Source organism: Panthera pardus, unplaced genomic scaffold (genome assembly GCF_024362965.1).
Source record: "Panthera pardus isolate Hobbes unplaced genomic scaffold, ASM2436296v1 HiC_scaffold_12, whole genome shotgun sequence".
Taxonomy (NCBI): Eukaryota; Metazoa; Chordata; class Mammalia; order Carnivora; family Felidae; genus Panthera; species Panthera pardus.
The window spans coordinates 28099582-28125261 of record NW_026526677.1 but is presented as its reverse complement, the minus strand read 5'-3'; the positions used below and the strand labels follow the sequence as shown (position 1 = coordinate 28125261).

The 25680-nt window shown below is 37.3% G+C and overlaps 1 protein-coding gene across 7 annotated transcripts in view; it reads left to right on the top strand.

The window, feature by feature from the left end:
• The first annotated feature begins 436 nt into the window (after positions 1–436).
• The window catches only part of HIPK3 (homeodomain interacting protein kinase 3), a 91211-nt gene continuing 65967 nt past the window's right edge, over positions 437–25680 (top strand). For 6 of the 7 annotated variants that reach the window (XM_019456648.2, XM_019456646.2, XM_053899849.1 and 3 more), the window contains exon 1: positions 437–548. The gene's annotated coding sequence lies outside the window, so the exon portion shown is untranslated. Of the gene's footprint in view, positions 549–999; positions 1338–25680 lie in introns of those variants that run through there. The other variant, XM_053899848.1, reaches the window with a different exon arrangement.

The window sequence follows — 25680 nt, the reverse complement described above, 5'->3', positions numbered from 1 at the left end:
GGCGCGGAGGAGGGGCCCGAGACTGGGGCGGCCAGCGGCAGCTGCCTCCGTGACGACTGTCGGCAGCGCGGCGGCCTGAGGAGACCGAGCTGCGGGCCCCGGCGTCGCCGCGTCTCCTGGCTGTCTCCTTCTCCTCCTCTCGCGGCAGGGGCGTCAGGAATGGGCCCCCGCCGCCGCGGGCCCCGCACCCCGCGCCGCCCGTAGGCCCCAGCAGTCGGAGGCCGGCCGGCCGGCCTCTCGCCACCCCTCGCCCCAGCCCTGCGGTCCCCACCCCAAATCCCCGGGAAGGAAGATGAGGGAGACGGGCCCGGCGCTCAGCAGCCAGAGCAGCAGTAGCAGCAGCAGCGGTCGGGGGAGGGTGTTTCGCCGTTTCCTCTCAGCCGCCAGGACAAGATGGCAGCGGCCGCGGAGAGGGGCTGAGCCCGGGCTGGGTGGTGCCGCCTGCTGAAGCGCCTGGCTCCCTGTCCCCGGCACGGCCCCGCACCCCACCCCGGACATGCTCAGGGCTGCGGCCGCCCGAAGAGGGGAGAGCGCAGGCCTCTAGGAAGGTAAGGGAACAGGGCGAGGGGCGCCCCCACCCCAGGGTGGGGGGAGCAGCTCCTCTCGCGGGGCCTCCGGGCCCCCGGCTGGACTCCGGCCGGGCCCTACACCGCTGCAGAGGCCCGCAGCCGTCGCGCGCCCTGCATCCCCGACCGCCTCCCCTGCGCTCCGGTGCTCTGCGTTTCCGCCCCGGCCCCCGCCGAGCGGCGAGTCCGGGGGCCGCCTGGGGCTCGAGGCCGCCGGACGCGGGGGCCGCGCGTGCCTGGTGCGCGCGGTGGCGCAGCCTCCGGGAAGCCGCGCCGGGGCCGGGCTGGGCGGCCCCGGCCTTTCCTCTGCCAGGGTTGCGCAACCGCTCTTCCCAGCAACCGAAGTTTTGTTTAGTCCCACAGGGGGCCTCTTTCCCCACCGCAACCCTAGGCCGTAACTACGGAGACCTCTTGTCTTTCATTAAGGGGAACAAACACAAACACGCGCACGCACGCACGCAACTTGAGCGCCCCAGCCGATGGCTGCGTCCCTGGCTTTGTGGCCCAGTCACCAGCGTCGCCGAGCGGCCGGTTTAGAGGGTGTCAACTCAGGAGACGTGAGTGCGTGTGATTGTTGGGGAGGAGAAATGTGACCCGCCGCTCCGCGTCCCCTGCCGCGGCCGGAGGAAGGCGTGGCGGCCGCGCGACGGGGCTGTTGCCGGCTTCTCTCGTTACGGTGGCGGCCGCCCGCTTCCCTTCGCGAACTCGCGGAAAGACTTCGGATGGGAATGTCTGTTTTCCTGTCGGAAGAGAGACGGCTGTTTTAAAATGGTATGTGGCTCTCAGCTAAGCCTGTTGCCCAATCTTATCTCGGCTTGAGGAATTGCGCGAAAGGGTGTGTGCGTAAATTACCTTGGACCTGTTACAGAGTAGTCATAACACGTTCAGTCCTTGAACTGTGTTTTCACAACCTCTTGCTGCCCTGTTAGAATTGATTTTTCCACCTGTCAGGTCGCTGCTTCTAATTATAAGGAGCTTCTATTAGCAAGAGTGAAGTTTTTCAGATTATCGGTCCAGTTTACAGGGAAAGCTCGTGGTTGGTTCTATTGTCGACTTTGTTAGATTGTCTCCCTGGTACTGGGCCGGGAAAGTTAGCTGGTTCACCAGCCTGGGGTTGCTTGTGCTTCTGTGTACCTTCTAGTAGTTTGGAGATCGGTTGATTCTCCCCCGCCTCCCCCGTCCCTCCCGTTTTAGGTATTTGCTTGGAAGTACTTCTGTGGCGTGGAATTACTTAATGTTCACATCATTTCACTTTATTTCAAAGTTTTAATTTCTTGGTGCCTTAATTTTTAAGAGGTACCCCTTTTGATAAAATTTTTGATGAAAACTTTTGAGCTGGATCGGTGGGCTTTGTTACCCAGCTAAAACATTTTAATCCTACATTCTCATTTAATTTTTCAGAAGCTGGGCAGGCCTCACCATATGTTTGATAAGTCTAGATTCTGCTTATGTTTGCAAGTGCAGTGCTAATTTTATACAGTGAGCCATGATAAGGTTTTGATAGGTCATGATTAAACTTACTATTTAAGTAAACAAAATAAGGCTGACCTTTAAAAAGTAGTTTTTATAGTTTTATTGGTTACATGCCACTGAACAGTAATTGAAGTGTAACCAACCAAATAAAGTACCTTTTAAAATAAGGTTTTCTTGGTATATTTATGGGCCCATTCATAAAGTGTAGACAACTCTTATTTACAAAATATAATGCTCAACCTGTTTGAGGTTTATTTTTCTTTTATTTTTGAAACTACTTGCTTTTAATTTGTGTTAAGGTGGAGGGGTGCTGAAATATTTTAGAATTTGGACATTTCATTGCGGGTTGTTTTTTTTTTTTTGCACTTATCATAAAATTAAATAATTTAATTTGGACCTGAATTTTTTTTTTTTTTCTACTTTAGGGAATATATTTTCTAAAAAAGACTTTTTTTTTTTTTTTTTTTTTTTTTTTTTTTTTTTTTTTTTTTGTGGAGAGCCTTAGATTAAAACTATGTTTTAAAAAGGTAAAATGAGCTTGAAATCTAGAACAGAACCAGTCATTAAATGTTTCAAATTTATATTTGGACATTGCTGACTACAGTAGCTAAACACATATTAGGCAAGCAGATCATAACATGGTGAGCCAGTCTTAGTTTATTGTCATAATACCTTTTCCATTGAACTAGTCATTATCTTGCTTATAAACCAGTCATTGGCTTCTGGGCATGGAGTTTTAGAGTCACATAAAAGTGGACAGTTTTTATGAGATAATTCTTCTTGTAAACATGCTTGAAAAGAAGCTTCAGATCATACTGTTTTAATTTTTTGGATGTCCTGTCATGGAGCACCATAAAATAAGGTGCAAATTACAGAGGTTAGGCTGCTGTAGCCAGTATGGCAGGGCACTTAAGTATTTGTTTATTGCAAAATTTTGAAAGCCTTTTTTTCCCCCCCCTTGCAACTTAAAATAGCAACAGCTGTCAAATGAGCTTTTTGATTGAGCTTTTGTTTTAAATATTTGATAAATGAACACTGAAGGTATGTATAGGTAGGGGAAAAATATAAATTTCAGAATGCTGAAAAACTGTTTCCTAAACCTGTTTCACATGCATTGAATGGAATACTGGGTTGCATGTTATTTTCCATTTGAGTGTTAGAATGACTTATTTTGGTAACTTGAAGTTAGGTTTCTATGTTCTCTGCGGCATTTCGCCGAAGGTGGTCATATGGTACGTTAGAATTGTGTCATTGGTAGTTAAAAGGCATGAATAATGTAGTTTCCATTGCATTCCATTTATGTTTGAGTTTAGAGATAAAGATGTCTTTGCAATATTTGGATTTAAGTGTGTTCTAAAGAACTTTAACGTTTTCGGTATTTAAAATATCCCTCCAGAGTTATTCTTGTCTCTCAACTATTAGAGGACACAGAGTAACTTGCTATATGATTATATTGTTGCTGCCAAAAGAAATGTTCATGTAAAAATTTCTGGGTTTGCTGCTGTCCTAATTTTCTAATGTCTGAAGTTGAGACTTAAAGTGTGGTATGTTTAACTTGGAAGTTATTTGTGAGACTGCTAGAATTTCGTTAACGTGGAGGAGTCTGTCAGTAAGTTTTATTACTTTTTAAAGGTGTCCCTGACCCACACCCCGCTCAGACAACTTGCTGAAAACTTTGTTTAGGTAGTCCTTTCTATATAATACAAATGTAAGTCTAAAGGAATTATTTTAAATGTCGTTACTAGTTCTGGGTCCAGCTGCTTAAAAAACAACTTGATTAGTATCTTCAAGCACTTAACAGAAGTTGAATAGGGATACATGTTTGGAGTGGAAGTTCTGAATCCATGTCGATTTTCAGGGTAGCCAGAGGACTTATGTGGCTGACCTAAGGAAATACAGCCTATTTTTTTGGTTGAATTAAGAGTGATTTGGGGAAGGAAAAAAAAAAGTGATTTAGAGAGAAACGATATTAGTTTGCTGCTTCTGTAGCTTTGTCATAACTGTTTTTTTGGATCTTATCTTAATCACTGTTAGGACCAAGCTAGAATAGATATTTGGAAGGTATGTGTTACAAATTTTACCTAAATGTTTGTCATATTAGACCTTGACCTATTTGGCAGATCAGGCTGCTCTCCTCTGTTGATACTTGGGCCATATGTCATTACACAAAAGGCAACATATTGTCTGGATTCTGAGCACACATTGTTATGCCGGGGAGCTAGAGGCTCTTAGGACTTGGGTTTGTGTGGAAATTAAAAAAAAAAATAACTGGTCGAGTATTGGAAATACTGTATTTTTAGGGTGGTATTTGTGGTTTGATGACAGTTAAGTCAGTAAACTGATTTATTTTCTCTTTTGTATTTTGTATTGAATGCCAAGTTTGTACTTTAGAAAGCTATCTTTTTCCAACAGAAAATCTTTGAACTGAAACAAGCCAAGGACACTATGTTTTACCTTCAGTGTATTTTGTTACTTTGACCCAAACAATATCTTCAGTTTTCTAAGACAGAATCTTTCCTTGCTGGGGAAGAGTGAATGGGAGGGAAGGTAGTGGGCAGGTAAGGTAGGGGAAGCTGGGCCCTAGTTGGAGGAAGAGGCTCATTTAATTAAATTTCTGAAACCTAGAAATCTGTTTTGACTTAAATGTTCAAGTTGCTAGAGATCAGAGTTCACTTAGTTATGAAATCAGTGAAATATGGGGTAGCTTGGGGGAAAGATTAGGAATATACGGTGGCACCTGTTAAAAGATCGGATTTATGAAATAATACCTGTTTATCATCCTTGACTGGTTTTTAAAACCCACTCCCTGCCCTTAACCTTCCTTTCTTTTTGTCTTTTGTCTTTTCAATCCAAAGGACTTTGCTTAATGTAGAATTTAGGAAAGATAAACGTTCTGTACAGTTACAAAAATTTTACATTATATGCCTAATTTGAAACCAGAAGTGTGAAGAGCATAGAACATACTAATTGCTATTAAAATGAGTTTGATTTATAGGAATAACCTTTTTTTTTTTTTTTTTTTTTTTTTAGTTTTTAGAGATACTTGAAAATAAAACTAAGGTGCATATAATAAATGAATGGAGGTTTTTCAAGTTGAATTAAAACCCGACTTCTCTGCTGTCACTCAGTCCATGTTTACTTTCTGAGATTAACATCTCTTCTTTTAAAGATTAGATTTCCAGATGTACTTTTCATTTTTTTTTTTTGTTGCAGTGTCTTTTTTTTCCCTTAAAAAGATCATACCTAAAAGAAATGGAGATTTAGAGAAGAATAATAAAGAGAAATACAGTAGTTTGTACCTTTGAGCTGTACTTTAGGTAAGGATCGAAATTGTGAAAGGCTAATTCTTGGTCACATTGTAAATAAAGGATTGTCAGAGGTAGTCAGATAATTTTTTTATTTTTTTTTAATTTTACGTAATCATTCATGCTGGAGCATCTTTTCTAATTTGAAAAAAATGTTTAGATTTGATAGATTTTTGAAGTAATTAGATGAACAGAATGAGTCATTACCTCCACCTTTAGAATTGTGTAGTTTTTATAAATTACATTTGATTGCATATGGCTTACCAAGAACGTTGCCTTTAAAATTTGATAGAAACTATAAAACTTGGCTGCATATGACTAGCCAGTTACTGTTTACCATGGTTTGACTTATGATTTCTTGACTTTACTATGGTGTAAACACATGTGTATACACATTTGTGTACTTGCAATTTTGAATTTTGATCTTTTTCCAAGCTAGCAACATGGGGTCTGATACTCTTCCTGTAATGCTGGGCAGAGGCAGTCGCAGCTCCCAGACAGCTGACAATCATGAGGGTCAACAGTGATATACTTAAAACCATTCTGCACCACGACAACTATTCTGTTTTTCACTTTCACTATTCAGTACATTACTTGAGATATTCAACACTTTATTATAAAATAGGCTTTGTGTTAGATGATTTTGCCCAAGTGTAGGCTAATGTGTTTGAGTATGTTTAAGGTGGACGAGGCTAAGCTATGATGTTTGGTAGGTTAGGTGTATTAAATGCATTTTCTACTTGGTATTTTCAGTTTATGATGGGTTTATCGGGATGTGATCCCGTTTTAAGTTGGAGATCTGTATTCCATTTTAGAAATTGAAAAATAAAAGCATATGACTTACTAAAAATGTTTATGTTAATGTCAGTTCTTTAGCTTCCCTCTACTTTGTTGTGTATTATTCATAAATTAAATACAGTATCTTAGCATTTTTAAAAAATATGAAATAGTAAGCTTTGAAACATTTGCAGAAAAAACTTGGTTAGAAAATGTTTCATACCCTGTAAAGTGGTTATTTAAAGGGCTTAAAGATATCATTTGTGTATATTTTGACTGAGTGCTATCTGTTTAATAATACAACAAGAGCCTTGTAGGTTTGGTAAACTATACGACTTTAGATATATAATGTACAGTTTTAAATAGTTAATAAGTTAGATAGAGTGATAACATATTGAAAATTGAACCTGACTTTCTAGAGACATTTCTTCTAAGGTATGATTTAAATTAATACTTTGGAGGGCTTTAAATATGTAATTTGTGATAACTTATATTAAGATTAAATAGCATAAAGTGGCAAAATCATAATGAAAAGTGCTGGTTATGTGCTATATAGTTTATAGCTATGATGTTACATTTCACTACCTTCTCAAATCCATGTTTTGGATCAATTCGTAATCAGTTTCAGTGGAGGCAGTACAAGTATCTCTGCAGTATATTAACTGTAGTTTTGTGTTTTAAGTTAGATAAGAATAGTATTGGGTTCAAAAATATTAGGTTTTTAATCTGGTTACTATGCTTAGAATATTTTTTTGTAGCTGGATCACAGATACCACAAATAAATGAAATTTTGTGTCAGGTAAAACAGTGATAAAATATGTGAGTGAAAACTGTTTTATCTGGTATATATTTGCGTGTCCACTAAGTGCAGGATACTGTGCTATGAATGAAGAGAGGGAGACCTGGTTCCTGCTTTGAGCAAATAGTAGGTGAAATTAGCCTACTACTGTACATGTTCTTTTATATTTGTGCGTATGTATGTGAGCTGGAGAACACTGCCTGAGAAAAATGATACACGTATAGCATGTTCAAGTTTTTTTTTTTTTTTAAGACTGTTTATTTAATAAATAAATGATATTTAAAATGATCAGGAATGGTTTAGCTTCTGAAAGTTGCATATTAATACTTGCCATCCTTGTAGTGTTGAAAAAGTCACTTGAACATATGAAAAAGATTCTATGAATTTAATTTTTGTTACAAGCTTTTCTGTCAAGTCTAACAAGTTTAGTAGTCTCACGGTTTTATAGAAATAGGTTGTATGTTAATTTAAATCAAGTGGAAGTTCATATTTCTTAGATATGGTTAATTCAGTTCTCTTTTTCTCATGGTTTTTCCTTTTGGACATGCACAGTTCTTGCATTGCTTGAGAAAATTCTAATAGGTTTGCTTTGCTAACTGTATTACCTTCTAAATTTGGAATGCAGAGCTCTCCAAACCTCATTCCTATGCCAACTGGAAAGAAAATAGAAGGTGAAAACCAGGGTATAGATAGAATTCCATTTTAAGGTACTTTTAAGAATATTGAAGTTGCTAGTTGTAACTTATTTGAAGTCACTATGCAGAAGGGGTATTACTTGTTCTTAATTTATGTAAATCAAAAGTATATATAACTTGGGGTCCTTGAAGCCAAGTCATGCAAAAAGGACAAGTATTTTATTACATTGCCCCATTATAATTGTATATGATATAGTCTTAATGAAATTTGACAATTTTGTGCGATCTTGATATTTTATACCTGTGAATTTAAAATTGAACTCTGTGTGGAAACTCACTTAGGTTGTTAGGGACTATAACATAATTGGTTTGCCAATACTTTTGAGTAGAAAACAGTTGGAATGTTTGCCTTCTGAGTTGCCCTAAGCCCAGTGTGGCATTTCTGAAAGTATATCCAGTTGCTACTCTGTTACTTGTGAAATCTCTCTTAAGTATCTCACATCTGAGGGTATATCTAGCTTGAAATTGTTTCTCATAATCTGACTGGAAGAAAATGCCTCAATTTATAACTTAGGAGGTAACCTAATACATTACATTTTGGGAAATTTTTACATTTCAAAATATGAAATAGTATCTGAACTGTTTCTTCAGGTCAGAGACCATGTCTTAAAAGTTTTTATATCCCTTAAACTGCATAATAGACATTGGGGAATCAAACATATAATTATTATAAAAGTAATCAAATACAGGCATGTGCTGCTTTACCTATATCCTTTAATCAAGGTAGCATCTTTACTGAACAGCTTTACAGGTACCTGCCCACACACTTTGCTTCTCAAAACCCTACTCTACCCCTCACTTCTTTTTTTTTTTTCTTAATTTTAAAAAATATTTAATTTTGAGACACACACACACACACACACACACACACACACACACACACAGAGTGAGCAGGGGAGGGGCAGAGAGAGAGGGAGACACAGAATCTGAAGCAGGCTCCAGGCTCCGAGCTGTCGGCACAGAGACTGACATGGGGCTCCAACCCACAAACCTCCAAATCATGACCTGAGCTGAAGTTGGATGCTTAACTGACTGAGCCACCCAGGTGCCCCAACCCCTCACTTCTTTAATTCTAGCAGATGAGTCTATTTCCTTCATAGAGGTCAATAGGTATGAACTTCCTCCAGATTTCCAACCCTCTACCTCTGGATATAACTTCTACTAGTACACCCTATAGATTTTCACCACTCTCTGAAGGACTGAAACATCTGCTTCCCTCCAAGATTCCTGCCTGTTGTCTATTGTGGATTTCATCTGGAAATGTTTTTTTTTCAGCATCTTGAGCCTGTCCAATAACTTCAAGCTTCCCCTTCCCCCCTTTCTTGGGCCTTTTTTCTTCAGCCTTTAAAAATGTTCAGATATCTGAGATCTTTTTTTTTTTTTTTTTAATGTTTATTTATTTATTTTGGGGAGGGGGGCAGAGAAAGAGGGAGAGAGAGAATCCCAAGCAGCCTCTGAGCTGTCAATGCAGAGCCCGACGTGAGGGCTTGATTTCACGAACTGTGAGATCAAAACCTGAGCTGACATTAAGAGTTGGATGCTCAGCCGACTGGGCCACCCAGACATCTCTCAGATACCTGAGATCTAAAGCAGCCATCTTTTATTTTGCACTTTTTTTTTTTTTAAGTTTACTTATTTATTTTGAAAGAAAGAACGGGTGGGGGAGTGGCATAGAGAGAGGGAGGACAGAGGATCAGAAGCGGTTTCTGCACTGACAGCAGATAGCCCGATGAGGGGCTCAAACTCATGAACTGCAAGATCATGACTTGACCCCAAGTCAGACACTTAACCAACTGAGCCACCCAGGTGCCCCATAAAGCAGCCATCTTTCAATTGTGCCTCCTCAGATGTGGACCTGGCTTCCTTTTTATTTCTTCCAGACTTCTTAAATGTGTACTTTACCCTCTGTTTGCTTTTGTATTCACTTCTTAGCCCTGGGCAGTATAGTTCTGTCCATGCCACTCTAGTGAAATTACTTCTGCTAAGCTCTCCACTAGTTTCTTTTATTCACAATCTATGTATTCCTCCAGGTGATTGCATCCATAGTATACCCTACTTAATTCCGAGCTTTCAGCTCATCTTTTGAACTAGTGAGGTCCATATTCCCCCCCACAGCTAGCTCAGATTGAATCATCTTATTTCAAAATTTGTTTCTTTTTCTGTATTTCCTCTTTGTTATCTTCACTCATTTCTATTGCAGTTTATGTTGAAACTTTAAATCTTAAAATATTTATTTCTGGTGGATACATTAAAAAAAACCTAACAAAATCTGCACGTTGTAAAACAAAATTTAGTAGTAGTTATCAAGTTTCCTTTTTGGAAATCCATACTAAGAAAATTGGGAATGTAAAAAAACTATTTATATGAAAATATTCATCACAACTTTGTATAATATAGTGAACAAATTGGGAAAAAAAGCAGTTCAACAAATTATAGTATGCACACATGGCAGAATATTATGCTGCTATTCAAAATATCCTAGATAGAACAAATTGGCATACCAAGTTATACATGTACCATGATTGGAAACATATGATAAAACATACCCTGGAATGACTAGAAGGAAATAGGTTCGTTTTACTGAATATTTTGTAATTTGTAGTAACTGAATAATTTAAAAATGATTTTTATACAGAAATTTCACCTCTTCCTGGAGTGAACAGTGTGTATGTTTTCATGATTTTAAGGCAAAATATATTAAATTTCATGTATTAGTCTTGTCTACCCATATTCTAGCAGTCTTATTCCAGGTAATGGTAATGGTGTAGTGATCATTTTTACCCTTTCAATTTGCAGGGTCTCTATGAACCAATAACATTTTTTAGATGTTTTTTTGTTTACTTTGAGAGAGCGAGAGAGCGCTTGCACAGGTGTGTGCATACATGGGCTGGGGAGGGGCAGAGATAGGGAGAGAGAGAACCCCAAGCAAGCTCCGCGCTATCAGCACAGAAAGGCAGAGCCTGACATGGGGCTCCATTTCATGGCTGTGAGATCATGACCTGAGCCAAATCAAGAGTCGGTTGCTTAACCGACTGAGCCTCTCTTGGCACCTCTTAAGTTTTAACATTGTTATAAAATAACTGTTTTGGCAAATTCATCATGTATAGTTGATATGTGATCATTACTTTTATGTTTGAGATTCTATCTAACTTCTTATGCAAAAGCCTGAAAAATGATACAAAGTCACTTTTGGCCAGTAAGAGATTTATAGTTATTATCTAAAAATAAATTTCTCATCGTAAACTGTTAACTGTTGTGTGGCCATTTTTAGTCATGATTTAACATACTTTTTCTTTATTTTATCCCATGCTATCAATAGTTGGCCTTAATTTTGAACTTAAAATGTGTTAGCTGTCACTTACTTAGGCATCTTCAAATGGAATTAAAGTTTTGTAATCACCTTTTTTATCTTTCTAATATGTTGATGGCATTTAAAAAGTTTCTTCAGCTAGATCTGAATATATTTTTCTTATATTTGTAATTCCGATACATAAATTTTGTAATATCATGTATGGTAGTGTGGCTTTTTACACTAATGTGAAAATTTTTTTTTTCAGTGTTTATGTGGGGCTTGTAGTAGACAAATATTTTTGTCACCCTTGTTAATTCCATATAAATCTACAGTTTCAGTGCAAAGCTTATTACAAGCAACCTGATAATGTGTCATTTTATTTATTTTTAGTTTATTTTTAATTTTTTAAATGTTTTTATTTTTGAAAGAGAGAGACAGACACAGTAAGTGTGGGGGAGGGGCAGAGAGAGAGGGAGACACAGAATCTGAAGCAGGCTCCAGGCTCTGAGCTGTCAGCACAGAGCCTGACGTGGGACTCGAACCCATGAACTGCAAGATCATGACCTGAGCCGCAGTCGGATGCTTAACCAACTGAGCCACCCAGGCGCCCCTATTTTTTATATTTTTTGATTGTGCACCTGTTCGAGCAGAGAGTGGGGAGGAAGAGAGAGGGGAGAGAGGATCCTAAGCAGGCTCTGTAGTATCAGCAGAGTCTGATGTGGGGCTTGAAACCATGAACCATGAGATCATCATGACCTTAGCTGGAGTTGGATACTTACCCAACTGAGCTCCCTAGCCCGTACCCCCCAACCCCTGCCAATTTTATTTTTAGGAATCTCTGTGCTCAATATAGGGCTCGAACTCACAACCCTGAGATCAAGAGTCACATGCTTTACCAACTGAGCCAGCCACGTGCCCCAGCAGTGTGTGTGTCATTTAAAAAAGTTAATGATTAGAGTTAGAACCAAACATAAGCAGTTCTAATAGATTTCTAAGAATTCAGTGTCCTTTCTTTGAGAGTACTCTTTTGAGCAGCAGCTTGTTTTCTTTCCTCCTTAGGTCTTTATGAATTTACATTGTTCTTTAGTTTCTTTCTGAGGTTCTTGGGGAGACTTGTTATAAATCTCTGCCTTGTCCCCTTCCTCACATTTGTCATGAGAATGAAGAGGTATTTATTTTTCTTAACATATTTTCATTTCTGTTCCTTCTATTGTTTCTGATGAGATACCATAGTTTCCTGAAGCACAGGATTTCCTGAAGCCATTGTGAGACACCCCAGTTCACAAGATATATATGACAGTTAAAATTTGAAACTTAAAAAATAGTGTTTCCATATTAGAAAGGTTTTGAAGGTACTTCACAAAATTTCTACAAAAGGACATATAAAGTGGCATATCGGGCCATTAAAATATGAGTACGGAGAGAACATAATTGTAGGGAAAAAAACCTAACAACTTTGAATTTAGGAGTGTAGGTCACCTTAGGGCCATGTAGGATCTTAAAGGAATATGGAAAGAACAAGTAGTTGACTTTTTTGTCCCAGTTTATTGTTTCAAGCCCTAAAACGTTCATAAATATTTTTCAAAACTAAAAGTACTATAATCAAGCTTATGCTGCTGTAAATATTTGTCTTTTCAGCTTTTACAAATACAAAACTGTTATTTGTGTGGGTGGCGGGGGGAGCAGCTACAATTCTCTCTTCACGGGTGTTTAGATTTTAATTCTTGTGATATATGTTACTCTGGAGTGATAGTTCTCTTTCAGTTATGAGTACAAAATGAAAATGTCAAGGTTGTTTATTTAGGATAGCCTGTAATTTTGAGAAGTTTTGTAGAACAGGTCCTCTGATTCTATAAATGTTCATTTAGAACTTTGAATCATTTCTTACAAAAATTTTATCACCTGAATTTTTCCTTTATAATGCTTTGTCAGCAATGGACATTTGATCAAATTATTAATCTAGGATTCAGCTTCCTCTGTTGATTTGAGTTGTTTTAGAGATACATTAGGTTAGGAGGTATTCTGGTAAGGATCATTGGACTTTTGTTTTTTTTAGTCTTTAATATTTCATACTCCTCTTTGCCTAAAAGTTAGTTACATAGATTTTTTTTCTTTTTTATACAAAACGTAAAATTTTGTGGTAGTTATTTTGGACAGATTTCCTATAAAATATAAAGGGGGCACTTGGGTGGTTCATTCAGTTAAGCATCTGACTTCAGCTCAGGTCATGGTCTCACGGTTCGTGGGTTCAAGCCCTGTGTCGGGTGCTGTGCTGACAGCCAGGAGCCTTGAGCCTGCTTCAGATTCTGTGTCTCCCTCTTTGTCTGTCCCTCCCCTGCTCGTATTCTATCTCTCTCTTTCTCAAAATGAATAAACATTAAAAAAAAAATTAATTCATTTGGCTTTCTATTGAGGGAGTTGTTCATAACCCAAAGTTATAGAGCTGTTTACTTTTTCTAGCAATCCATCATGCAGGTATTGATACATATTGAATGACCAATTTGAATAAAAGTTTTCAGGGTGCCTGGGTGGCTCAGTTGATTGAGTGTCAGCCTTTGGCTCAGGTCAGGGTCTCCCAGTTCGTGGGTTTGAGCCCTGCATCAGGGTGTATGCTGACAGTGCAGAGCCTGCTTTGGATTCTCTCCCTCTCTTTCTGCCCCTCCTCTGCTCACACCCTCTCAGTTAAAGAAAAAAAAAAAAAAGAAAGAAATATTAAAATAAAATAAATAAAAATTTTCTTTGTACTAAAGTTTTATAAACTAGATTTGCATTGTTAGTCTTAAAGTTTTCTTCAAGGAAGGGAGTGCTTCAGGTGAACTTTTTATCTTTGGTCAATTTTTCTTTTTTTGAAAAAATTTTTAAATGTTTATTATTGACAGACAGAGACAGAGCATGAGCATGGGAGGCACAGAGAGAGGAGACACAGAATCCGAAGCAGGATCCAGGCTCTGAGCTGTCAGCACAGAGCCGGACGCGGGGCTTGAACTCACAAACCGTGGGATCATGACCTGAGCCAAAGTCTGACGCTTAACCGACTGAGCCACACAGGCGCCCCACTTTGGTCCATTTTTCTATCAGTATTTCATTTCTGTGTTTTTATGTTGTTTTATTTCTTAAAATTTAACTTAAAAAGTTTTTTTAAAGTAAGTTTTATACCTAACGTGGGGCTTGAACTCAAGACCGCGAGATCAAGAGTCCCGTGCTCTGCTGACTGAACCAGCCAAGCACCTCCAGGGTCTGATTTTAGATAGCTTAAAAAAATGTAGAGAATTATATGCTTTAGTAAGCATTGTCCTTAAGTATTCTTTTAATTAACCTTTTTCAGCTTTTCTAAAGTAAAGGTTGGGGGGCGGGGCGTGTATTGCAGGGTGATTTCTAGCAGCTTTGAAATGTCCAACAGGTCATTTTCTGTTCCAAAAGTTGGAATGTTTTGCTAAGTCAGATGAAGCTTGTTATTTAACATGCTGATTTGTGTTATAGTCAACACATTCTCTAGATGCTTTGTTCACAATACTGCTGGAAAATACCCAAGACTTTAGTGTTTTCAGATAAATGTTTTGTAGGCACCTCAGATAGCAAGTTTATTTTATGAAGCTTTACATTAGGGGAAGTTCATTTATGTGAACATATTTCTTATGTGAAATGTTTTAGCGTAAGTAATTTCCTGGGCAGAATACTGGTAAAATAACCTGTTAATGATACAGGTATTTAAAATACTGATATTTATTAAATGACCAATGAAGAGAGTTAAACTCATTTACTATTCACATTGAACACTTAATTTCTGGTGTATTTATCTATTGTTTTCCAGTTGGACATGTTATTTTGTCTTTTATAAATACACTCTTTAAACAGTAATTGAGAAATGAAACCGTGTGACTAGAAACTACTTTTTATTGTCTGAATATTGCTAGTTAATGTGGTTCTATTTTCTAATTCCTATTGTAGAGCCTTGTATAGACTAGTACTAGGATTCTCTGTCTTTTCAAGAATAAGAAGCCCTTTTTGTCAAATTAATTGGAGCACATAGTGAAATTCTACTTTTAGTCTCCATTGAAGAAATTACATAATGACCAAGAGCTCCAGAAACTACTGTGAATTAAGTAATACTTTTAAATGAAAAGATTTCTTCTCATTGCTTATGAATACTTTTTTTTTTTTTAATGTTGGCTGATGATCCCAGGGACTCATTGTGTATCTGATGATTCTAGATTTTAGGTGATCTGGGTCATGTCTAAAATACTCAAAAGTACATTCCCAAATGAGTAACCCTTGAAGAGCAGCCTTGTGCAAGAAAAACATTTATTTTATGCCTGTCATTCATATTCTTTTTTTTCTGTTTAACTTACCACTTAACAAAAATTCAGACCTACAAAAAAATTACAATAGTACAAAGAATTCTTACGTATCTTTCGCCTAGATTCTTCAGATATTAATATTTTTTTCCATTTGTATTTACTTTTTTCTCTCTATATGTATCTGTATTTTTTCCTGAACTTTGTGAGTTGTAGTCATGATATCTTGTTACCCCTAATATATGTATATTTTTCGCCCCTAATGTTTTTCCTAAAAGCAAAGACTATTCATTTTTTTTTTAATGTTTATTTATTTTTTGAGAGAGAGTAGGGGAGGGACAAAGAGAGAGGGGGACATAGAATCCAAAGCTGGCTCCAGGTTCTGAGCTGTCAGCACAGAACCGGAAGTGGGGCTCAAACTCACAAGCTGTGAGATCATGACCTAAGCCAAAGTCATATACTTAACCAACTGAGCCACCCAGGTGCCCCGACTATTCAGTTTTTATGTCTCTTTAGTTTTCTGTAATCTGAAAAGTTTCTTAGTCTTCGTGTTATTTTCTGACATCGACATTTTTGTAGAATGCTGCCAGTTATTTTGAAGAATGGCCCTGTTTGGATTTGTTTTCTTGTGCTTAGAAATATCATAGTATAATGTATTCCTCTTAGAACATTCATATCAGGAGGCACATGATAGGTACCATTACTACAGATTTTAACATTGATCACTTAATTAAGGTGGCACCTGCTGATTTCTTTCCTTTGATTAGTATGTATGCCATCGAAGCTTTCCTTTGATTATTAGTATGCCATGGAAGCTGGCAGAAGATAGACTGTTCGGTCAGAGTTAAAGGACCTTCTTACTCATAGCAGTAGCAGTAGTCACTGTGTCAGTATTTGCCCTGCTTCCTCAACTGAATTCCCTACAGGGTGATGTGAACAGGGCAGCCAGGTAACTCCTGCACAAAAGCAGTTGCATTACAGGAGAGGAACTCTAGGCTTAGGAAACTTGAATCTTTCATAAGGGGCAGGAAGCCTGCCTGACATTTGACCAAGAGGGAGTCATTATCTTTATTATACTGAACATTAAGCAACCTGCCCTTTGCCCTGGAGGAAGACACTATACTATCTCTACCTTCCAGGGATGTTCAGGGATATAGAAATATCCTTTGAAAAGATACTCAGGAACATAGGCAGTGATGTTGCTTGCAAGACCAGGAGAAACATGAGAGACCACAGTGAATTGTCTCCCAACAGTAATATTCTGTTATCTTTAAAGCCTTCTCCCACTAGTTTTTGCATCTTTGCGTCTGTTGCATCTGTTGTTTCAATCAGTAATTATGATTGTTGCCAAATGGTGAATTTTATGAATTACTTTCCTCTCTTTCCTGACTTATTCCCGGGTTCTTCACTCCTGCCTCCTGGGGTGGGAACTTCCTAAGTAAACTACCTACTTGCAGGCCTTTCTTTAAGAATATACATTTAGGGGAATTGGGCTACATCACAAGGCACCTCAAAATCATCATGTCTAAAATACAACTTTTTCTCTCAATTTTCTTGTGTTGTTTTTTTTTTTTTTTTAATATTTTCTGTTATCACTTGGCTATCTTTTTTTTTTTAAATAAGTTTGTTTTATTTATTTGAGAGAGAGACAGCGTGAGTGGGGGAGGGGCAGAGAGAGGGAGAGAGAAAATCCCAAGCAGGCTCTGTGCTGCTGGTGGAGGCTGATGTGGGTCTCAAACTCATGAAACCATGAGATCATGACCTGAGCCAAAATCAAGAGTGGGATGCTTAACCAACTGAGCCAACCAGGCACCCCGGCTATCAGTTTTTCAAGCCAGAAACATGGTTGTGTTTCTCCCCACTCTTCACTGAGCTTTGTGGTTCTTCCTCCTGGCTACCTATTGGTAATCCATACTCCGTTTCATTCCTTGGTACTGTCTTTGCTGGGACTCTGATCAGCTGTTATCTGGACTATTAAGTAGTCTTTCAACTGTTGTTTCCGTTGTTTGTTTCTGTCTACTTCATCCTTTAGAACTTTGCCTGAGTGATCTTTCTAAAATACAAATATGATTATGTCGCTTTTCTATTTAAAACCCTTTAGAGGCATCCCATCCCCTATAGCTCCTTAACAAGGAACACAAGGTTCTTCATGATCGGTGCTCTTTTTTTTTTATAGTTTTCTTTCTTCTCAAGGATCATTGTTTTCTCCAGGAACCTACTCCCCTGGCAAGTTATGTTCTAGTGTGGAGGTTAGTGAACTTTTTTAAAGGGCTAGATGGCAAATAGTTTAGTTTTTCAAGCTGTGTATGGTCTCTGCTACAAATTTTTTTTTTTTTTCAAACAGCCTTTAAAAAGTAAAAACCATTCTTACTATGTGGACCATACAAAACAGGCTGGGTTGGATTTGGCCAAGCATAATTTGTGGTCCTTTTCTCTAGCCAAGTAAAGCTAGTATGTCATATTTTCATTAGTCTTTGACTTGGTATATGCTATTGATTTCTATCTCATGGAATAGTCTTTTCTACATAGGAGACTTCTTCCCATGATACTTCAAATTTTAGCTAATGCGGGAGTGGGGGGCGCCTGGGTGGCTCAGTTGATTAAGCATCCAACTCTTGATTTCTGCTCAGGTCATGAGATCAAGGTTTGTGAGATCTGAGATTGAGCCCTGTGTCTGGCTCAGTGCTCACAGCCAGGAGCCTGCTTGGGATTTTTTCCCCCCAGCCCCCCACCTCTGTTCCTCCCCTGTTCTTGCTCTCACAATATGTTTTCTCTTTCTCTCAAAATAAATAAATAAACTTAAAAAAATTAGTTCATAGGTTAATGTAGTGAATCCTTTTGTGCTCTTTCAGGGCATTCTTCAGTCATTTCTATTTTCTTTGCTACCTGCATATCTTGTACATCTTAGGTCACTGCCCTTGTTAGTGACGTAGTTATGTGGATACATGTGTTTCCCTTTTGCTAGAAGCAGCTCTTCAATGAGAAAACATGTTTTCTTCATTGCTATGTCTTTCTGCTCCTAAATGGCTTTACTTGATTTGAATTGAAAGAAAAATTGGGGAAAAAAAAAAAAAAAAAGGACTGAAATCGGATATGGCTATTGAATATGCTAATACAATATATCTAAAATGGTTATTTATATTTTTTCTTTAAAAAATACATTCAGTTGAAGAGATTATTCTCTGGTAGATTTTTTTCCCTCTTCATTTAAACATTAATGTAGGGGCGCCTGGGTGGCTCAGTCAGTTAAGCGGCCGACTTCAGCTCAGGTCATGATCTCACGGTCCGTGAGTTCGAGCCCCGCGTCGGGCTCTGTGCTGACAGCTCAGAGCCTGGAGCCTGTTTCAGATTCTGTGTCTCCCTCTCTCTGACCCTCCCCTGTTCATGCTCTGTCTCTCTCTGTCTCAAAAATAAATAAACGTTAAAAAAAAAATTAAAAAAAAAACATTAATGTAAATTTAGGCTGTGAAAGTATAGGGAGTAACATAATCAACTCTATACAGTTGCCATCCTGGGTGCAAAATAAAAGTCACATAGTTGAAGTCTCTCCTTTTTCCTTTCTTCCTGGCATGTTTATCATTTCCGTGGGTGTTTTTATACTTTGACCACATAATTAATATATCTAAAGATTTATTTATTTTTGAGAGAGAGTGCCAGCGGGGAAGGGGCAGAGAGAGAGAGAGAGGGAGACAAAAGATCTGAAGCAGGCTCTGTGCTGACAGCAGCGAGCTTGATGCAGGGCTTGAACTCATGAGCCGTGAGATCATGACCTGAGCCGAAATCAGACACTCAACCGACTAAGCCACCCAAGTGTCCCACGAAATTAATATATCTAAATACAGTATAGATTTGTCTGTTATTAGTTTTTTCACATATGATAGTGTACTTCTGCAACTTGTTTTTTGTGGAGATTTATCCATGTTCATATATGTATTTTCAGTGAATTCATTTTGCTGCACATCATTAATTCTAACATACACGATTTCTCCCACATTTTAACATCTTCGAAATTGTGATACATCTTAAAATCAGTGATGTCACATTCTTATAATTGTTGTTTTCTCTTTATTTGTGGTATATAAATATATGATTATTGTGGTATAGGCCACCATTGTATTTTGTGCATTTTAGGAAAAAGCCACACTTTATTCTTTTCTGACAATCGGGTTTTTTCAAAATTTTGCTATAAATATACAGAACAGCAGTGAACATTAATTTACCTGTGGGTTTTTAAAAATTTTTTAAATTTTAAATTTTTAATTTTTTTGTACCTATGTGAGTTTCTGTAGGCAGGATGTATACCTGGAAGAATTGCTAGATTATGGACTATGTCCATTTTCAGCTTTGCTCCCTAAAGTGATTGTACTTCTTTACCTTCTGTTGACCTACAACTTTTTAACATTGGGTATTGTCCTCCTTTTTGTCAGTCTGATGGGTATAAAATGGCATCTTACTGTAGTTCTAATGAGTGTTTTCCTTATTACTAATGGGGCTGAAAATTTTTTAATAAGTCTTTTGGCATGCATTTCCTTACCTGTGAATTGCTTGTATATATTTTTTATCCACTTTTCTACTGAATTTTGCCAAACACAATATGATTTCTTCAGATCTTTTGTTAGTTACATGTGTTGCCAGTATCTTCTCTGTTTCTATGGCTTATCTTTGTTTGTGTTATCATTGAATAAATACATACAAATTTTAAATTTTAGTAAAGTCAGCTTTTCCCATCTTTTCCTCGTTGTGCCTTTTCTTTGTTTTAAAAAAAAATCTTTTCAGAGGTTTGTGATTTGTTAAAAACATAACATTAATTTTAAACTGAAAGGTATAAAAATACAAACCTCTAGGCTGACCATGGTGTATTTTGTGTTGTAAGACATTTATAGATGCAGAGGTTTGTTTTTTTTTTCTTCCCCCTTTAATGTTCTTTCGAATTGAAAGGTAGAAATATCTATAGTTGATGAAGGTTTGCCCCCTCTTTACATTTATCCTCTTGAAAATTCTAGCACTTCAGTTAGAGCATGTGGGTGTGAAACTGTTTAAATGTAATGAGGGACAAACACAGCAATGTAAACTTCTCATATTAAGTTCACAGGGGTCATTATATGTTAAAAACTTGGAAAATAACTAACTGGAGGTTTTTTTTTTTTTTTAAATAATAAAGCAGTGAAGACCCTCTTTGTTTTTGGATGGGGTAGGGTGAGGTGGGTAGCCGTTCCAAAATGAAGCATATGGGTTACCTATTCAGTCCATACAAAATATAAAGGAGTTTATAAACTCTTTTACCTTTGAAGTTTGTACCTATTAAAGAAAAAAAGGCCGGAGTGTGGGGCGCCTGGCTTGCTCAGTCAGTGGAGTATGTGGCTCTTGATCTTGGGTTTGTGAGTTCAAGCCCTACTTTGGGTGTAGAGACATTACTTAAAGAAAAAAATCTTTTTAAAAGGCAGGAGTGATTAAATTCAAGTAAATTAACTTAATTTTTTAAAAAATAGCACCCAAAATTTGAACTTACAAGTGCAAATAATTTATAAAAGAGTTTTCCGTTGGATTAAATTAGTAGTTTTTTTCTTTTTCTTCCACAAAATATGATGTATTTCTTTGAAGCTGTCCTAAAAAACACTGATAGATTCATCTATATTTTATTGTCACAAACTAAAGTTTAGGTACTAATGAAGGAAGCTAAACTTTTTTTCTTTTGCTTCAAGTAATTGAATCTTTAAACTTCAAACTTGTAACTGAGAATAGGCTAATTGTAGTAAGATATAAGTATGGTAAAGGTAGAATTAAAATAATATTAAAACATTATTTGATAGTATTCACAGTGGATTTAGTTGTAAGATGTTTAAAAAGTGAATTTGATACAACTTTCATAGATTACTAACTCATTTATCATTTGAAAAATAAGTTGAAATTAGGCCAGTTAGTAGAAATTTAAACTTCAGCTCAAATTGTACAGCTTTTATTTAAAGGTTTTCATTCGTGGTATCACCATAAGTATTTCATGGGCTGTTACATGATTTTTTTGAGAGGACATACAACAAATTCATGTTAATATAATAAAATATTGTGGTTATGAGAGGTTTCAAAATAAAGTGGTCAAAATGCCATTGCAGTAACAAATTGTTTAATTCATGGCTTTAATCAATCACTGTGTCATTAAAATAGTGTAATACTTGTTTTTAGTATTCTTTTCTGTATTTAATACCTTATCTTTCAGTTTTAAAGCTCTTAAGAAAAATGTCCCTTAATCCCCTCTATGAAATGTTGACAGATTTTCAGTTGAAGCATATTTTCTAGGTATACCTATTTTCTAGGTATATTCATGAAAGCAAAATCTTTATGGGTAAACCAAGTTGGAAAAATCTATTATTTACATGAAACTAGATTATAGACAATATTGCTACATGAAGACTTCATTCTATCTCCTTTGATCTCTTTGTCAGACTTTGTGAACTCAAGGCACAGACATTTGTACAAAACTTTGAGTTATAATACAACTTACGTTTGCTGTATCTTAGAAAAAAAGTAAGTTTGAAAAGATGTGTGGCGCTAACACAGCTTTAGGTTTTATTCATTTAACTCTTTTCTAGACTTTGTGAGGAATGCAAAAGTCGTTTACGAACAGCGTAATTCCTCTTTGGCCCACTAGCTGAGTGAATTAGGTTGACCCTGTTATTTTCAGTATATGTGCTGCCGAAGCGAGCACAGACCCTGTTATTTTCAAAAAGGCATTCTGCAGGGTTGAAAGTCATTATATTGATGCACAGAGCTCCTTTCTTGGAATGGCTTACTTTCTGATTTGCACATAAAAATGTTTTGGTAAAGACCGCCTTCCCTAAAGTGCTTTTACTTCTCTGAAAAAGTTTTGCTTTTGAATACTACCTCCTCTAAAGTGTTTCACTTCTTCTAACTTCATCATACCTGAAAGTGTGTGAGGAAAAGGATTGAGAGCCACTATTCAGATTTAGAATTTTGGATTCTTTTACTGCTAAGCATCTTTAAAAATGCCTTTTGTGTTACATAAGAGAAGTGTTAATTTTGAATGTATTGCACTAGAAGGAGAGGAACTAGAATTTAGCAAAGGATATTGGGAATTTGTGTGGTGGGAGATAGATAATCAGAAAGAGATGGTAGTTCAGAGGAAGAGATCGATAGTATTTTGAGGACAGAATGTGAAGTGTCGTTTTGATGTACCCAGGTCAGATCTTGAGGCTTAATTGAGATGAGGGAGAGAAAGAGGGCCAGAAGAAACGTTTGGATCCCAGTAAAGACCAGAATAGGTTGGCGATCTGGTGTAGTAGGGACTGCTTGTGTGGGGTGGGGGGATGGTGGTAGTGGTGGTGTTTTCTTTGGTTTTTAGCATGCGCAATGATTTTTACATAGCGCTTTTCAGTCTTTTTGCCTCTGGTGCTGATCATAGCTGCTGGAAGGCAGTTATAATCTGTAATGTATGTTTGGTAATTTGACTGAAAACATCATTCTCTTAGTGAACTAGGTACTACTCTAACAGTGTAGAACATACCATTACTGTTTTCATGTAGGATAATCCTCCCGACTCTGTTAGCTTTGATGCCATTAGGTTAAAGGTGCTTTGGTACATTTTACTGACAAAACAGTCTTAACTGTATTTTTCATTTCCTGTTCCATTTGTCTCCTTTTAAAGAGTTTGGTAATAAGTTCAATTTTGAAAGTGAACTTCACTTGTATCTACCTTATTTTAATACATATCCTAGAAAGAGTTGATAGGTATGTTCAGAAAAGAACTCTGAAAGCAGGGTTTTTATGTAAACAGAATCAAAGGTTTACTTTGATCTAGTGTACTATTTGCTTATTTCCAGTTCAGTGAAAATATTCCCTAAGGTAACTTGCATTGAGGTGACTTCTTTTTTGTTGGTTGTTGTATTTTTTTTTTTTTTTTTTGATTGTGGAATAGTAGCTACAAATTTAATGCTTTGGTCTCTTATCCCTGTTTATTATGAGATAATTTTTTAGTGCCCTGAGCTTCTCTTTAAGTAAAAAAAAAAAAAAGAAATTCTTCTTAAAAGACTTTCATTTTATTTGTTATTTTCATTTATTGTTGTTCATCTTTAGAAATACTGTTCTTTTGCATACTTATGTTTTAAATTGAAACTTGATGCTTTTAGTAATGTAATAATTTCTGTACTTTCCACTGATGGTCTGAAAGACCTGGGGATTATTCAGTAGTCATTTGGGAATGCCCAGCTAATAATGTAGGTTTCTATAGAGTTTTAAGTGTAATGTTTAATATTTGTCAAGAACTCAAATGAAAAAATAGAAAGCTCATTTGTTATAGCTATGGATGACATCAAGCTCTAGGTGTTAGTACAGCTAGGCCTGATGAATTAGATTTAAAAATAGAGATTTGAAAACCACAATGAAATACCACCTCACACCCATTAAGATGGCTATTATAAAAAAGAAAAAAAAAATAGGTGTTGTTGAGGATATAGAGAAGTTGGAACCTTTGTGCACTACTGGTTGGAATTTGAATGGTACAGCTGCTCTGGAAAATATAGTGATTCCTCAAATTAAAAATAGAATTATTATATAATCAGGAATTCCACTTGTGGGTATATACACAGAAGATTTGAAAGTAGAGTCTTGAAATTTGTACATCCGTGTTCATAGTAGCATTATTCACGATAGTCAAAAGGAGGAAGCAACCCAAATATCTTTTTTTTTTTAAGATTTTATTTTTAAGTAATCTCTACCCCCAATGTGGGACTTGAACTCACAACCCCAAGATCAAGTGTTGCATGCTCCACTGGCTGAGCCAGGCAGGCACCCACCCCCCAATATCTTTCGATGGCTGAATGAATAAACAAAATATGACATATACATACAATGGAATATTACTTAGTCTTAAAAAGGAGGGGAATTCTGACACTGCTACGTGGATGAACCTTGAATACATTATGCTAAGTGAAGTAAGTCAGTCGTAAGAGCAAATACTGTACAATTTCATATATATGGTACCTAGAGTAGTTAAATTCATACAGAGCATAGAATGGTGGTGGTTGCCAGGGGCTGGGGCAGGGGACATTGGACAGTTGTTTAATGGGTAGAGTTTCAGTTTTGGAAGAGGAGAAAAGTTCTGGAGATGGATGCTAATGATTGTTGCACAACAGTGTGAATATATTTAATGCCATTGAACTGCACACTTAAAAATGATAAATTTTGTGTTTTGCATATTTTATCATAATTTTTTTTAAAAAGAAGTACATTTAAAAATTGAGATTTGCACAAGTAAGAGAAAGTTGAGTGAAGAGAATGTAAAGGCATCATTGCGTTTACTCAAATCTATTTGTGCTGTCACATACATTTTGAAGAAGAACCCAGTTACCTATGGGCTTTGTATAAGTTTGGCAGAATTGTTCAGAATTTTAATATTGGCTAATAAATTGAATGTAAGATAGTAAAGTATTTCTGTTTTTGCTTCCTCCCTTTTCAGAAAGCCTGAAAAGGGAAAAAAGTAGAAAACCTGGTTAGTGGTGGTCAGACAGACTCAGGTTTGTGGGTGTCAATGTTGGTTACATTGCTGTTTTGGTAATTGTAAAAGGATGTGAAAAATTTGGATACAATTCAGATGGGTCTTAAAGTCTTTTACAGGGTTGGAAAAATAAGGCCCTATTAAAGTACCTGAGATTATTAAGCTTGAGGAATGGAAGCTTAATGGTTGCTCTCACAGGAGTCTTCACCATTCTCTGAGTGATATATTATAGGCAGCCCCAGCTCACAAAGGGGTAGTGTTACAAAACTTCATTTCTTAGTCAGTTGATAAGAACAAATGACAAAGTCATAAATAATAAAGCTACAGAGGTATAATGTAATTTGAATTGCAGTGAAAATAATAGGTAATAATAGTATTGTACTGAGTCTGTGTTTTAGACTCCATGGACTTAAGCAGCTCCTGTACTCTCCTTACTTACTGTACTGTATAAAATCCATAAACTTCAAGTATAAGATACTCTTATCAGACCATGAGTTTTATCTGATGGAGGATTGGGAGAAGAAAAGACTTAATACCTGGATATGGCAGGGAGTCACAGTGGCCAAGTTAATTAGTAATTTAGAGTTCTTTGCTTGTGGTCCTTTATGATAGCTGTCTCCAGCACCACCCTCACCCTTTCTTATGTGTTATGTATATGATGGGACATTCCTATCTGTGTTTATTTTCTAAAGTCTCCTTTGAGATTGGCCCTACATAGCACAGTGCTTGGTGAGGGGTAATTTTCTGAGTTTCCTTTAGTTAACCTTGGTTGGGGCTCTTGGCTTGTTTGCCTTCTAGCTTGGCATGTTGGGGAAGAAAAGGTAGGAACAGCAGAGTTCAGAAAAAAACTTTCTTTTAATATATTTTGTTTAACATTTATTTAGTTTTGAGAAACAGAGAGTGAATGGGGGGGGGGGGGGCAGAGAGAGAGGGAGACAGAAATCCCAAGCAGGCTCCAGGCTCTGAGTGG